The 15810-nt window shown below is 38.9% G+C and overlaps 1 protein-coding gene across 1 annotated transcript in view; it reads left to right on the forward strand.

Annotated features, from left to right (window-relative positions):
* The window catches only part of CNTNAP2 (contactin associated protein 2), a 2300337-nt gene that overhangs the window by 1473212 nt on the left and 811315 nt on the right, over positions 1–15810 (forward strand). The window lies entirely within an intron of this gene.

Here is a 15810-nt window from a genome sequence, read left to right on the forward strand (position 1 = left end):
GTAAATGTCACCTATTCCAAAGGTGCATGAGTATCCCAGGGGTATATACTTCGCAAGAATTTCTTGGTATAACACTATACAGTTATTCAGTTTCAGAAATTAGTGACAAACTATGTCCCAAAGGGGTGGCACCAATATGGACTTTCACCAGCAGCGTGGAAGATCCTGTAGATTGTATGTATCTGGCTTTTACTGTAGAGGGCCATACAGTCATTATTGTTGGCTCTGTGGGCCTCATATGGTTTCTTTGGCAGCTACTGAACTCTGTCATTGTAGGTAAAAGTAGCCACGGGTAACACATAAATGAGTTTCATAAATTTTCACAGTATAAAATATTGTTCTTCTGCTTCTTTCCAACCATTTAAAAGTGTAAAAAACATAGTTTGTGAGTCACACAAAAACAGGTGGCAGACTGATTACTTTTTCTTTCCTCATCCTATCTTCTTTTATTCATTTTTTATTTATTTAAAAAAATTATTGATAGCCTGTTACATGCCATAACCTGTTCCAAATTGATATGGTTTGGCTCTGTGTCCCCACCCAAATCTCATGTTGAATTGTAATAATCCCAATGCGTCAAGGGTGGAAGCAGGTGGAGATAATTGAATCATGGGGGCAGTTTCCCCCATGCTGTTCTTGTGACAGTGAGTTCTCACAAGATCTGATGGTCTTTATAAGGAGCTTCCCCCTTCGCTTAGCACTCATTCTCTCTCCTGCTGCCCTGTGAAGAGGTGCCTTCCGCCATGATTATAAGTTTCCTGAGGCCTCCCTGGCCATGCAGAATGGTGAGTCAATTAAGCCTCTTTTCTTCATAAATTACCCAGTCTGTTATTTCTTTATAGCAGCATGAGAACGGACTAATATACAAATACTGAGGATTCTGTCCATGAACAACTTATAACTTTCCTGCTCTCACAGAGTTTGAACTCTAATCAGAAGAGGCAGAACATAGACAAATGTATATATTCTAAGCAAGTCATAATAGGTATTTTAAAGGCAGATCCAGAGAAGTGGATGCTGGTGGTGGGAGGTAATAGTTTACATAGAATGACGAGGAAAGCCCTGTTTGATAGAACAACACAAGTTGAGCTCATTTTTAAATGAGGGATTGGAACATCCAAGTATCTGAGGAGAAACTACTGAGTGAGAGAGAGCAGCAAACCTCTACACCTCCTCCCCTGAGCTTTTATGGTTCTAATAGCATGCTGATATCTCTTCCCAAATATTCCACAAGCTCCTTTAAGTCTTCATTTGCCAATCTAAATTTATCATCTACTACAGCCTTGGATTTCCTAACTTGGTGAAGGGCACCTGTGTGAACTCATCAGTCAAACCAAAACCCTTCAAATTTTCCTGCATCTTAGGTTGCCTTTTACTCCAAGCATCAATTTACTAAACAAGTAATTTCATTTTTTCCCTTAGTATCTGTATTAGTTTCCTAGGGCTGCCATAACAAAATACGATGGACTGGGTAGTTTAAACAATAGAAATGTATTTTCTCAACTTCTGGAGTCTAGGATCAAGGTGTCTGTAGGCTTATTTTTTTGTCTGTGGCCTTTCTCCTTGGCAGATGGCAGCTTTCTCTTTGTGTTTTCAAATGGTCTTTCCTCATTTCCTCTTCTTGTGAAGACATCAGTTGGATTAGATGAAGGCTCACCTTCCTGGCCTCATTTTAGCTTTATCTCCTCTTTAAAGGTCCTATCTCCAAATATCGTCAAATTCTAAAGCACTGGGGATTAAGGCTTCCACATATAAATTTTGAGAGGACACAATTCAGCACATGAGTATCTTTTAATCTAATACCTTTCCTCTGCTTTTATTGCTACCACCTTACCATTTCCTTCCCTTTTTTATTTATGTTTATTGGTTTTCTGATTCTAGATTATACTCTTAATGATCAATTGTCCCCAAAACCAGCAGAATAGTCCTACAAAATAAAAATGTGATCTTATTTTATTCTGCTTGAATCTTTGATTGATTCCCCAGTAGCCTTCAGGATAATGTCCACTGGCATACTGTATCCTCAAAGAACTGCGCCGTCTGCATCCCTGTTCTTCCTCTCACCAGGTAAACTCCCATGCTGTCAGCTACAACAATAGTAAACTATTTGCAGTTCAGGGCCTTTACAAATTTTCTTTGCCTGAAATTTCATCTCTGCCTTAATCCAGTCTTTTTAAGTGACAGATTAATATATTCCAAGAAGCATGGCTCAGTGTCATCTACGAAAAACATTAGCATACCATCATTTTCACCATTGTCTGAGTTAGCTGTTCTTCTTCTGTCTCCCATGTCATAATGTCTTTCACATGATTGACACTGTATAGGATAATTATTTCTGCCTTGAACTAAGTACCTGTGAACAGGGACTGTGTCCTGATTTATTCTTACACCTTTAGTGCCTAGCAAAGGGCTGCTCCTCTTAGGCACTTAGTAAATATTTGTTACATAAGTGAATGAATAAATATATAAATGAATAAAAATGATTAGCTAGAAGAAACATTTTTGTATATTATTTTGATACTCTAAAGCTAATATTCTAATGGTAATCAATATAGTTTAAAAATAAACCATTCAATTTTACTAAACAAAATGGTGAACTATAATTGACATACATGGTATAATTATGACAATATGCATATAAAAATTAAAAGCCTACATAGCAAATTAATACACCAATAATTACTAAAAATAATACACTAATAATTAAAAGTGGTTGTTTCTGGTTTTTTTTGCAAATGATTAAGCTGTACACAATTTATTCTTTTTTTATACTTTTCTGTATTTTTCAAATAAACTTGATTCTATGAAATATCCCATGACCCAATTCACGTTAAGCAAATTTACTACCCTTTTCTCAACATCTTCAAACTGTTCTCTTTACATTTCACTATTTAGAAAATATAAAATGATATCTGCAACAAATTACATTCTGCTACAAATCCACATTTTCACGACAAGAACAAAAAAATGCATAACAAGGCATAGAGGATAAATTTCTCTCCAACCCACTGTGAAATTTTCATTAAGCCCCTCATATCTTCTCCAGGTCTAGGCCCTAAGGACAAATGAAGAGTCTAATCTTTGATCAAGGCTTACTTCAAGCCAAAATTATCTATTGCTCTAGAGAAACTCTTCCAAATGGTCATACCCTGCTGCTATGAAGGTGACAGTCCTCCCCACTGCTCACATATTGCATAGCTGCAGGATGCGAGGCAAAGGCTTGAAAAAAAAGATTAAACCTTACTCAAAACATTATTTTCATTAAAATTACATCACACCGAATACCATTACCTAAATATTTTTATCTTTCTGTAACTCTTACAAAACAAACATTACCCTTGAGGCAACCTTGCAGAATAACTTTCACTTAGGAGAAATGAAAAAGGAACAGACATTATAATTGTAGGGAAAGAATAAAACAATAATGGTGCACTTTCTTAAGGCCTTCCCTTATTTTTTTTTTTCATTTGCTGATTATCCCTGTGGCCAAATAGTAGAACTGTGGAGATTCAGAGATGGAAGGAACCTTACTGATCATCTAGTATGTATAGCATGATTTACAGTTATGGAAATTAAAGCCCAGATAAGCCAAGGAACTTGGTTAATGTACTGATTCTTCTTCCTCTGGGAAACCTAGGAAATGAATTGGATGATAAGTGACATGGCTCTATTATTAATTTCAGCCATGTGATTGATTTCACAGGTTCTTCAGTTAAAAAGACTTGGGTTCTGTCCCCCTTTTACCACTTACCATCTGTTTAACCTTGGGTAGATTATTTAGGCCTTTAAAAACCTCCATTTCCTCAGTTGTAAAATATCAATTTTAAAGGACCTATCATGTAAAGAGGTGTTAGGATTAAATGACAAATTGCTTAGAACTGTACTTGGGATCATAGTTGGCTACTACTATTGTTGTTGTCACTTATCCTACAGGTAATCCTACTGTTTGAGATAAGGCATTCTGGGAGACAAGATTTAAGAGCTTTTGAAGAAGACAACTTTATCACATTTGCTTCAGACTGTTTAGTGTGTGTCCAGCTTCAATATCTCTCTGTTTCTTAGACATTTTAAAGACTGTTAAAGGAAGAGAAAGGCCAGATTACAACAATTGTTGATATTTAGTGAAGGCTTAGTATAAAACAGGCTCTCTCCTAAGTGAATTTTGTGTAGTAACCCATTTATTCCTGAAAACAGCTTCACGAAGTAGGCAGGCACTGTTCTAATATCTGCTTTGAAGATGAAGAGACAGGCGCAGGGGTTGGTTTCAACATGTGAAAGTATATTTTATTATCACCTCCCACATTCACTTCTACAACTCCAACATTTGCAAGGCAAGAGAGGATTTGCCACCCTCTGGTGTCTCTTTTTTTTTTTTTTTTTTTTTTTTTTTGAGATGGAGTCTCGCTCCAGTCACCAGGCTGGAGTACAGTGGCCCAATCTCGGCTCACTGCAATCTCCACTTCCCGGGTTAAGCGACTACCCTGCATCAGCCTCCCCAGTAGCTGGGACCACAGGCGCGCACCACCATGCCCAGCTACCCTCTGGTATCTTGGGTTTGATCTTCTGCTTCGGGTTGTGGCTTCAGGAGCTGGCAGTGGCTTGCGTGGTGGCAGGAGAAGTTCCCACCAGTCCTCTGGCCGTCATAACATGCATTTCATAGCTCTCACCATATGTAACAGTGAGCAAGTTTTTATTTATCAAAAAGGTAGCCTTTGATGAGGAGCTTGACTACCTGCTTATGAATTAACAAGTAGCAGATATAAAGATTTCTAAGTCATGCTCTTAGGGCAAGAAAATGCTTTGAAATACTATCTGATCTGCTTATTTTCTGGGTTTTCGCCTTCTCCACCCCTTCCAAGTCAAGGTCTGAGTCTGAGTTCTAATGGATATTCACTACAACTGAGAGTTATTATTGTTCTCAGCTTTGAGCCTTAAACTAGGCTTTTAGAAACTCTAAGCAAGATAGCAGTTTTAAAGGGAAGAATTTTTCCTGAATGACTAAATTAGGTTTTATCATAGTCAAAAGCATAGATTAACCAAGGCAAGCTCTAAAGTAAGAAGCAATATGGTAAAAACAGAGCATGGTAAAAACAAAGTTCTTATCACATCTTAAATAGAAAGGCCTTTCTATTAATGGTATACAAGAGAGAAAGCGGAAGGAGAGAGAGAAGAGATGGGAAAGGAGATAGGAAGAGAAAGGGGTAGAATGAAGGAAAAAAAAGAAGAAATAAAATTGCTGTGAAAGGAGAGCAAAGGATAGCAGAGAGAGGAACAAAGCAAAACCAGACTTCCCTCCTCCCCTCACTTTCTGCTTGGTGCCCAAATCCAGAGCAGAGGCAGAATGCAGAGATACCCAGATTGTTTTCAGGGAACTAAGATAGGGAGACACATAAGGATCATCTCCTTCAATAAAAAGAGCATTGATGTCCTCATAAATTTTCTCTATTCTTAATGTGTCACTCTCCTCTAACAGCCATAGTCAGTAAACTTTTTATGAATTCCCTTCTTAGCTTTGTGACTCATGTCTAGATTTAGTAGCCCTGATCTCTGTTTATCATCCCTTAACCTTAGCATTCAAATGATTCACCAATTTATGCATGCAATTGTATTGTGATGCCTTATTTTCCAATCTCCAGAGAAGTGTCGTTTGGGAAATATTGTACAGGTCTGGATATAAATGTTACTCTATCCGATATGTAACTCATATTTACAAATTGAAAAAGTTTCAGAATTTTTATGGGGACATTTAAAAACGTTAGGTGGCTTAAAATATTCCCTACTGATGTACATCATCTCATTTGAAATAATGTATTCGATGGAAGCAAATGATCTAGTGAAGAGTATTCTTCATCTTGCTTTCCATAATAACTTACGGCCATATCTCAGTTCTCAAAATGCTTTTCCAATTACAGCTAGCACTTGATCATTTGCGTGCACAGCACTTTACCTGAATGATTGTTGTGGCACTTTTACCTTTCTACCTTGCCACCTGTCCTGAGACCCTCCTCAGAAATCGTAGTTGCTGAGTCTGGAGTAGAGAGGTTGGTGACTATGCAGTAAGGATACACTGTGTCTAACTTCGAATCTTACAAGATGTCACTGACCTCCATCTCCTTTGAAGACTCTCCGTGACCTCTAAAAGTTGGAGTTCCTGAGGCCTTAACCTGGGCTTTCTTCTCTTTGCTTGACGTATAAATGTTTTGTTTTTGTTTTTGATTTTTTGTTTTTTTGGCGGTCATCTCTTCCATTTCCATGGCACTAAATGCCGTCTTCATGCTGCAGCTCCAACATCTGTTAAGCTCCAGATGTTTATATCTTGTTGTTTACCAGGCGTCAGCATTTAACTGTCTCTCAGGCATCCCCAATCTGACTTGTTAAAAATGAAACTTTTGATCCCTCCACCAGGAAAATGTGTTCTTTCATTATTCATTTAGACAAAAAACTGGCAGTCGTCATACACACTCGTCTCTCTTTCTCTCCTTTTCTTTTTCTCACTCTCTTTTACTACCTGCCATATCCAACCCACCAATAACTTCTATTTTTTAAGTTTCTGTCAAATATATGTTAAACTTATTGACCTTACATCCACTGCCATCACCCTGATTGTAGCTACTGTCACCTCTATTCAGGGCTACAAGATCTTCTACCCCTACCTACCCCAATCCATGCTCCATGTAACAGACAGAGTGATCTTTTAAAAACAGAAATTCGATTGTTTTGCTTCCCTGCTTAAAACCTGTCGGTGCTTCCTATCATTCTTTGTGTTAGGTATCCACACTCCTTCTCGGGGTCTCAAACCTTGTGCAGAATGGCTTCTTGCTAACCTCAGCCTGAGCCCCATCTCATTCAGCCTTTTGTTTTTTCTGGAACTCACCAAGTTGTTTCTCCTCTTACAACCTTTGTGTCAGAGGCATTCAAACCAGAGCAACTCCATCTTGAATAGGAGCTGGGTGAAATAAGGCTGAGACCTACTGAGCTGCATTCCTGGACATCCTTAGGCATTCTAAGTCACAGGATGGAATAGGAGGTTGGCACAAGGTACAGGTCATAAAGACTTTGCTGATAAAACAGGTTGCAGTAAAGAAGCCGGCCAAGACCCACCAAAACCAAGATGCAATGGGAGTGACCTCTAGTCGTCTTCATTGCTACACTCCCTCCAGAGTCATGACAATTTACAAATGCCATGGCAATGTCAGGAAGTTACCCTATATGGTCTAAAGAAGGGAGGAGTCCTCAGTTCCAGGGAATTGCCCACCCCTTTCCCAGAAAACTCATGAATAGTCTACCCCTTGTTTAGCATATAATCGAGAAATAACCATAAAAATGGGCAACCATCAGCCCTCAGGGCTGCTCTGCCTATGGAGTAGCCATTTTTTTATGCCTTTACTTTCTTAATAAAATTGCTTTCACTTTACTCCATGGACTCGCTCTGAGTTCTTTCTTGTGCGAGATCCAAGAATCCTCTCTTGGGGTCTGGATTGGGATCCCTTTCCAGTAACATTTGTACCATCTCTTCCTTCTATCTAGAACTTTCCCCTGTCCCACCTACCCATGCCCCTCACTCCCAACCCAGCCCTATCCTCCATCACTTACTTTTTGATCTTTTAGGACCAGTTCAAATATCAATTGCTTTGACACGGTCCATGTTCACCCTAAGGAGATCCTTCCTGTTGGTATTTTTTACTAAAATCTATTTATTTCCTGAAAATTACCCATCCTATTGAATTCTTATTTAGTCTCTTTCCCTGTTTCATCTTTTAAGATATTCTTTGAAGGTCAAGTCCATGTCTATTTTATTCACCACTAACAAGCCCCATTACCTGGGCCCATGGTAAGCAGCTTATTGAATGAATGAATGAATGAATTTCCCACCAATAACATGTGAGTTAGATAGGAACTACCTCAAGCTCATCTCAGAGAAGTGCTTTTTCACATGTCTAAATCCCCCATCTTTCAGCCCCTTCACCACTTTTCTTAAAAAGCACTTGGGGCTGGTTGCGAGTAAGAGTGGGAAATTCAAATTTGCAATGTTAGTTCCTGATAGTTTGGAAACGTGTGTCCTGGGGATCCAATCATATGATCATTTGTTCTGCTTCAGGTTCTTTGCTAGCCACCCATATCCTGCTCCAGTCAATTCGCACCCTTTAGTTCCCAAGGGCATAGGTCAGAAACAATGCTCAGTACTTTCAATCCTGGCATTGCTAGCAGCAATAGGTCAGGCAAACACTGGGGTTGCTGGGACCACTTAGAATGTGGAATGGGAAGGAGCAGTTCAAAGATCATTAATGGTTTCAGCATAGAAAAACAAAAGTCCAGAGACCTGCCAAACCCCTGTGGGGTAATTGTGGTTCTGTAAGAACTTGGCCTCTGAGTTCGGTATTGCCTGTAATTGCAGCCTTTCTTTCTTTCTTTCTTTTTTTTTTTTCTACTTTAAGTTCTGGAATACATGTGCAGAACGTGCAGGTTTGCTACATAGGTATACATGTGCCATGGTGGTTTGTTGTACCTATCAACTCGTCATCTAGGTTTTAAATCCCGCATGTATTAGGTATTTGTCCTAATGCTGTCTCTCCCCTTGCCCCCGACCCCGCAACAGGCTCTGGTGTGTGATGTTCCCTTCCCTGTGTCCATGTGTTCTCATTGTTCAACTCCCACTTATGAGTGAGAACATGCAGTGTTTGGTTTTCTGTTCCTGTGTTAGTTTGCTGAGAATGATGGTTTCCAGCTTCATCCATGTCCCTGCAAAGGACATGAACTCATTCTTTTTTATGGCTGCATAGTATTCCATGGTGAAATTACAGCCTTTCTATTCAGCATCCTCATTTGTAAGCCTCTCAAATGTCGTAGATTATGATTATCAGTGCATAAGCCCTACACTGTGAGCTTACTAAGAATATTTTCTTATGTCTGCTATCATTGGGTGATATGGTTTGGCTGTGTCCCCACCCAAATCTCATCTTGAATTGTAGTTCCCATAATCTCCACATGTCATGGGAGGTACCTAGTGGGAGTTAATTGAATCATGGGGGCGGTTACCCTCATGCTATTCTTGTGATAGTGAGTGAGTTCTCATGAGAGCTGATGGTTTTATAAGGGGCTTTTCCCCCTTTGCTTGGCACTTCTCCCTCCTGCCACCATATGGAGAAGGACATGTTTGCTTCCCCTTCTGTGATGATTGTAAGTTTCCTGAGGCCTCCCCAGCCATGCTGAACTGTGAGTCGGTTAAACCTCTTTCCTTATAAATTACCCAGTCTCAGGTATGTCTTCATTAGCAGCTCGAGAATGGACTAATACATTGGGCTAAAATGAACTGTCCCAATATATAAGGACCATGTTGTAAAAACTTCTCCACTGCTTCCGTCTTTTGCCTAGAACATAGAACAGGGGTTAAACGCTTCCATGGTGCGTAAAGTTGAGTGATAGATTAAAATGTACCATTGGTCAAGAGCAGTAGCTCACACCTGTAATCCTAGCAGTTTGGGAGGCCAAGGTGGGTCAATCATCTGAGGTCAGGAGTTCGTGACCAGCCTGACCAACATGGAGAAACCCTGTCTCTACTAAAAAAATAAAATAAAAATTTAAAAAAAAAATAGCCGGCATGGTGTAATCCCAGCTACTCGGGAGGCTGAGGCAGGAGAATCACTTTAACCCAGGAGGTGGAGGTTGCGGTAAGCCAAGATGGCACCATTGCACTCCAGCCTGGGCAACGAGCGAAACTCTGTCTCAAAAAAAAAAAAAAAAAAAATACCATGAACTAGATGACAAAATAACAGAAATTTATCCTCTCATAGTTCTGGGGAGCCAGAATTCTGAAATAATGATGTCCACAGGGCCATGCTCTTTCTGAAGTTTCTAGGGAAAAAATCTTTCCTTGCCTCTTCCAGCTTCTGGTGGTTGCAATCCTTGAGTTCTTTGGCATGTCACTGCATCCCTCCAGTCTCTGTCTTGTCATCACATGGTATTCTCCATGTGTGTGTCCATGTTCGGATCCCCTTTTCTTATGAGGATACCAGTCATTGGATTAAGGCTCATTCTTACTCTAACATGTTATCTTAATTTGATTACATCTACAAAGACGCTATTTCCAAATAAGATCACATTCACAGTTTCCAGGTGGACATGATTTGGGGATGATACTATTCAATGCAGTGTATGAGGGTTCACTTGTATTCAGTTATATCAGGTAATACCATTAAGTGTTTCTTAAGCTTTTAATATTTGAAAACAACCTTATTCACAATAATTGATAAAATAACTACATTTCAGAATTTAAATATACCTGAACAAGAAATGACAAATGGTTGTCAAGTACTTTTATGCTTAGAATACCATGCTTTCCTCATGCAGGAAATTGGAACAGACCCTGGTCATGGGCGTGTTAAATCCTCCTCTTTCATCCTCCACTGATCTGTCTCATAACTTGATCACTCCTTTGGAACCGACTGTCATTTCTCAGTTTCATTCTAGGAGGCTTAAAAGTTCTACAGAGCAAAAGTATTTTTCTTCCTCTTTTTGCTTTTTTGCTTGTTACTTTTGTTGAGGGGTCAGCAAATGTCCTGTGAAGAGCCAGATGGTAAATAATATTAGTAACATTAGGCTTTGTGGGCCTCACGGTCTCTACCACAACTATTCAACTCTGCCTTTGTAGTGCAATGGCAGCCAGAGATAACTTGTAAACAAATCAGCATGCCCAAGTTCCAATAAAACTTTATGGACACTGACATGTGCATTTTATATAATTTTCATGTATTGTGAAATATTATTCTTCCTTTGATTTCCCATCCATTTAAACCTGTGAAAAGCATTCTTAGCTGGAAGACTGGGCCAAGAAGAGGTGGGCCAGAATTTGTTTTCTGATTTCTGCCAAGTCTTGTTCCCTCTCTCTTTTTGGTTGTCTGCCTTTGCTCCACCTTTTCTGGCATAGAGGACATTCTGCAGGGTACTGTGTTTCATATTTTTTTTTCCTTTCCCTTCTCCTCCTGCCTTTGACCTTCCCTTTCCTTTTCTTCCTTCCCCCTCCTACTACTATGTCCCTAAAATAAATATTCACTACCCCTAAACTATATTTGATCATTGCACATTGATTACTGTAATCATTTCCTATTTTCTAAAAATTTGATGAGTGTGATGTAGGTCATGGTGATAACATGAGGGTAGTCATTCTCTTATTTAGAGGTAGAAAATAGATTTAAATTTCTGGCATAATATAAGTATGAATTGTAATAATCCCCTGAACATTATTAGAAATGTAGATTTTTTCTGTTCTGAGTGATCAGCCTCCAAACATATCCAAAATTGGAGAGAGCACTGTAAAAGTCCTGTGTCCCCGTTACTCAGCCTCAACAGGTTTCCATTCACAGGCAATGTTGTTTTATTTGTCTCCTGCCTCCTGTGACATTATTTTGAAGCAAATTCCAGACATCAGTATTTTCACTCGCGTCCCTGTGAAGAGACCACCAAACAGGCTTTGTGTAAGCAACAAGATTGTTTATTTCACCTGGGTGCAGGCGGGCTGAGTCTGAAAAGAGTCAGCAAAGGGAGATGGGTTGGGGCCATTTTATAGGATTTGGGTAGGTAGTGGAAAATTACAGTCAAAGGGGGTTGTTCTCTGGAGGGCAGGGGTGGGGGACACAAGGTGCTCAGTGGGGGAGCTTTTGAGCCAGGATGAGCTAGGAGAAGGAATTTCACAAGGTAATGTCATCAGTTAAGGAATGAACAGGTGATTCTTCAGTTACTTCAGGCCATCTGGATGTATACGTACAGGTCACAGGTGATATGATGGCTTAGCTTGTGTTCAGAGGCCTGACAAGTATATTTTAGTATGTATCTCTTAAAGACAATGACTCTTAAAAAATAAAAATATATATATATATATATATACACCATCATAGTAACATATCTAGAAACAATTAATACAAATTCCTTAATGTCTTTAAATATCCAGTGTTTACATTTCCCTAATTGTCTTGTAATTTTTTTATGTACAATTGGATTGAATTGTAACCTACACACTGATTAGTTGATCTACTTCTTAAGCCTCTTAATTTTTAGATTCAATCTTTTTCTGTCTCTCTTTCTTTCTCTGTTTCTCTTCCCCCTATTTTAAGTTTATTTGTAAAAGAAAGTAAGTCTTCCGCCTGTGGTGTTTCCTACAGTCTTGTTAACCGATATCTTCCCAGTGGTATGGTCTAGAGATTTGATGAGATTTCTGTTGTATTTGTTTGTTAAGAATATTTTATAATTGTTGCAGTATCCTTCCATCAAGAGGTCCAAATGCCTACTTGTCTTTCTTTTGTGGTGTTAGCAGCCATGGATGACCATTAGTGTAATTATTAGCAGTTGCAAAATCATGATGTTCTTCAAACAGTTGGGGTATTTATCCCTTAAAAAAAAATGCTCCCTGTTGAACTAGTTGATTATCCTGCATTTTTATAGGAATTATAGGACAAATGTTTATTTTTTCTTTAATTAACAAGTTTTCAAAATAAATTTGTTTTCTAGTATTCTCCAAAGGCAATCAATGAAACCTGATGCTTGTTTATTAGGCATTATGTACTTCAGTCTATTTTTTTTTTTTTACTTTAAGAACTTATTTTATTTAACCCAATATATCCAAAATATTACCACATCAATGGGCAATTAATATAAAAGTTTATTAATGGGATATTTTACGTTCATCAGTTCATCCTACATCTTTTTTTTTCTATACTTTAAGTTTTAGTGTACATGTGCATAATGTGCAGGTTAGTTACATATGTATACATGTGCCATGCTGGTGTGCTGCACCCATTAACTCGTCATTTAGCATTAGGTATATCTCCTAATGCTATCCCTCCCCCCTCCCCCCACCCCACAACAGGCCCCAGAGTGTGATGTTCCCCTTCCTGTGTCCATGTATTCTCATTGTTCAATTCCCACCTATGAGTGAGAATATGCGGTGCTTGCTTTTTTGTCTTTGCAATAGTTTACTGAGAATGATGATTTCCAGTTTCATCCATGCCCCTACAAAGGACATGAACTCATCATTTTTTATGGCTGCATAGTATTCCATGGTGTATATGTGCCACATTTTCTTAATCCAGTCGATCATTGTTGGACATTTGGGTTGGTTCCAAGTCTTTGCTATTGTGAATAGTGCCGCAATAAACATACGTGTGCATGTATATAGCAGCATGATTTATAGTCCTTTGGGTATATACCCAGTAATGGGATGGCTGGGTCAAATGGTATTTCTAGTTCTAGATCCCTGAGGAATCGCCACACTGACTTCCACAATGGTTGAACTAGTTTACAGTCCCACCAACAGTGTAAAAGTGTTCCTATTTCTCCACATCCTCTCCAGCACCTGTTGTTTCCCGACTTTTTAATGATTGCCTTTCTAACTGGTGTGAGATGGTATCACATTGTGGTTTTGATTTGCATTTCTCTGATGGCCAGTGATGGTGAGCATTTTTTCATGTGTTTTTTGGCTGCATAAATGTCCTCTTTTGAGAAGTGTCTGTTCATATCCTTCACCCACTTGTTGATGGGGTTGTTTGTTTTTTTCTTGTAAATTTGTTTGAGTTCAGCAAAGTCTCAGGATACAAAATCAATGTACAAAAATCACAAGCATTCTTATACACCAATAACAGACAAACAGAGAGCCAAATCATGAGTGAACTCCCATTCACAGTTGCTTCAAAGAGAATAAAATACCTAGGAATCCAACTTACAAGGGACGTGAAGGACCTCTTCAAGGAGAACTACAAACCACTGCTCAATGAAATAAAAGAAGATACAAACAAATGGAAGAACATTCCATGCTCATGGGTAGGAAGAATCAATATCGTGAAAATGGCCATACTGCCCAAGCTAATTTATAGATTCAATGCCATCCCCATCAAGCTACCAATGACTTTCTTCACAGAATTGGAAAAAACTACTTTAAAGTTCATATGGAACCAAAAAAGAGCCCACATCGCCAAGTCAATCCTAAGCCAAAAGAACAAAGCTGGAGGCATCATGCTACCTGACTTCAAACTATACTACAAGGCTACAGTAACCAAAACAGCATGGTACTGGTACCAAAACAGAGATATAGATCAATGGAACAGAACAGAGCCCTCAGAAATAACGCCGCATATCTACAACTATCTGATCTTTGACAAACCTGACAAAAACAAGCAATGGGGAAAGGATTCCCTATTTAATAAATGGTGCTGGGAAAACTGGCTAGCCATATGTAGGAAGCTGAAATTGGATCTCTTCCTTACACCTTATACAAAAATTAATTCAAGATGGATTAAAGACTTAAACGTTAGACCTAAAAACCATAAATACCCTAGAAGAAAACCTAGGCATTACCATTCAGGACATAGGCATGGGCAAGGACTTCATGTCTAAACCACCAAAAGCAATGGCAACAAAAGCCAAAATTGACAAATGGGATCTAATTAAACTAAAGAGCTTCTGCACAGCAAAAGAAACTACCATCAGAGTGAACAGGCAACCTACAAAATGGGAGAAAATTTTCACAACCTACTCATCTGACAAAGGGCTAATATCCAGAATCTACGAAGAACTCAAACAAATTTACAAGAAAAAAACAGTCTATTGCAATTATTACTCTTATTCATGATCACATTGTCCCATGTTCAGCCAGTGGGTGTACCTTCCAGTTGGTTTTTAAATATTTATGACATGACCTTCATTGTCTGCTGTTTCTTCCTTTGGGATAAAACAGGTTGTTCTCAGCTAATCTCTTGCCCCACATCTGGAGCCTGCTACTTCTCTGCCCCACCCACTTTGCTTCTCTGCTCTTCATTTGGAATAGGAAGCATAATTCATTTACCTCTGTGGAAACTCTGTTGTTTTAGAAGGGGAGATGCCACTCTAGCAGTACTATCAGAGGGTAAATAATGGAACCAACCAATCCAGCAACTCTGGCACTTCTGAAATTTAGACAAGGGGGTCATGTTGTGTACTTGGAATGTACCTGCATTATGTTGTGGAGAGCAACACAGGCAAACTCTGAAAACCACCCTCATGTGTGGCTCACTCTGAGGCCTTCAAAAATGTGTTCTTTGGACTTCAGATCTGCTCACTGCACATAGGTTGCAATAGACATCATATTATTCCCATAATAGTCTTCAATAAATGCTTCTGAAACAAATATCAATGAATAAATGACATTTTCAGCTTTTAGAGATGAAAATGTGCTAGCCCATTTTGTCTGATACTCCATTTTTACCTCAGGAAACTAAGGCCTTGATATTTCAAGTGATTTGTCCAAGTTCATAGTGCAAAGTAACAGAAGATTTAATCCCCAAATCATCTGACCTCAAGTGCATCGTTTCCTACTATACCTACCGCCTCTAGACTGTATTAGATCATTTAGCATTAATTATTTTGATCATTGTCCATTTCTTTTTTTTCCTTCCTTCTATAGGGATGAAAAAACTTTCTACCCTCTGAATTTTTGATAATTGAGCCTATGAAATCAACTGACAGTAGACACATTAACATGAAACAGAAATTTTAATTACTGCAAATGCATGGAGTCCCACAAAATATGGGACTGGAAAATGTGTTCGATGACTGAAGCTTGTATAACATCCTGAGCTACAGAAAGGAATAGGCGCCTGGGGCTTCTAAGGGTGGTGGTGACACAAATTATGTGAGGTGAGGAAAGGAAATGCATGTCGAGCAAAGGTTGCCTTGTCATGCAGATAAAGTCTCTCTGGTAATAAAAGTTGTCTTCAAGCAGCCCTCAGAAGAATAGGTGCGAGTCTGAGTCACAATCTGGGCATGGTGTCCGCCCTTCTTGTGATA

The sequence above is a fragment of the Pan troglodytes genome, chromosome 6, assembly GCF_028858775.2.
Source record: "Pan troglodytes isolate AG18354 chromosome 6, NHGRI_mPanTro3-v2.0_pri, whole genome shotgun sequence".
NCBI classification, from domain to species: Eukaryota; Metazoa; Chordata; class Mammalia; order Primates; family Hominidae; genus Pan; species Pan troglodytes.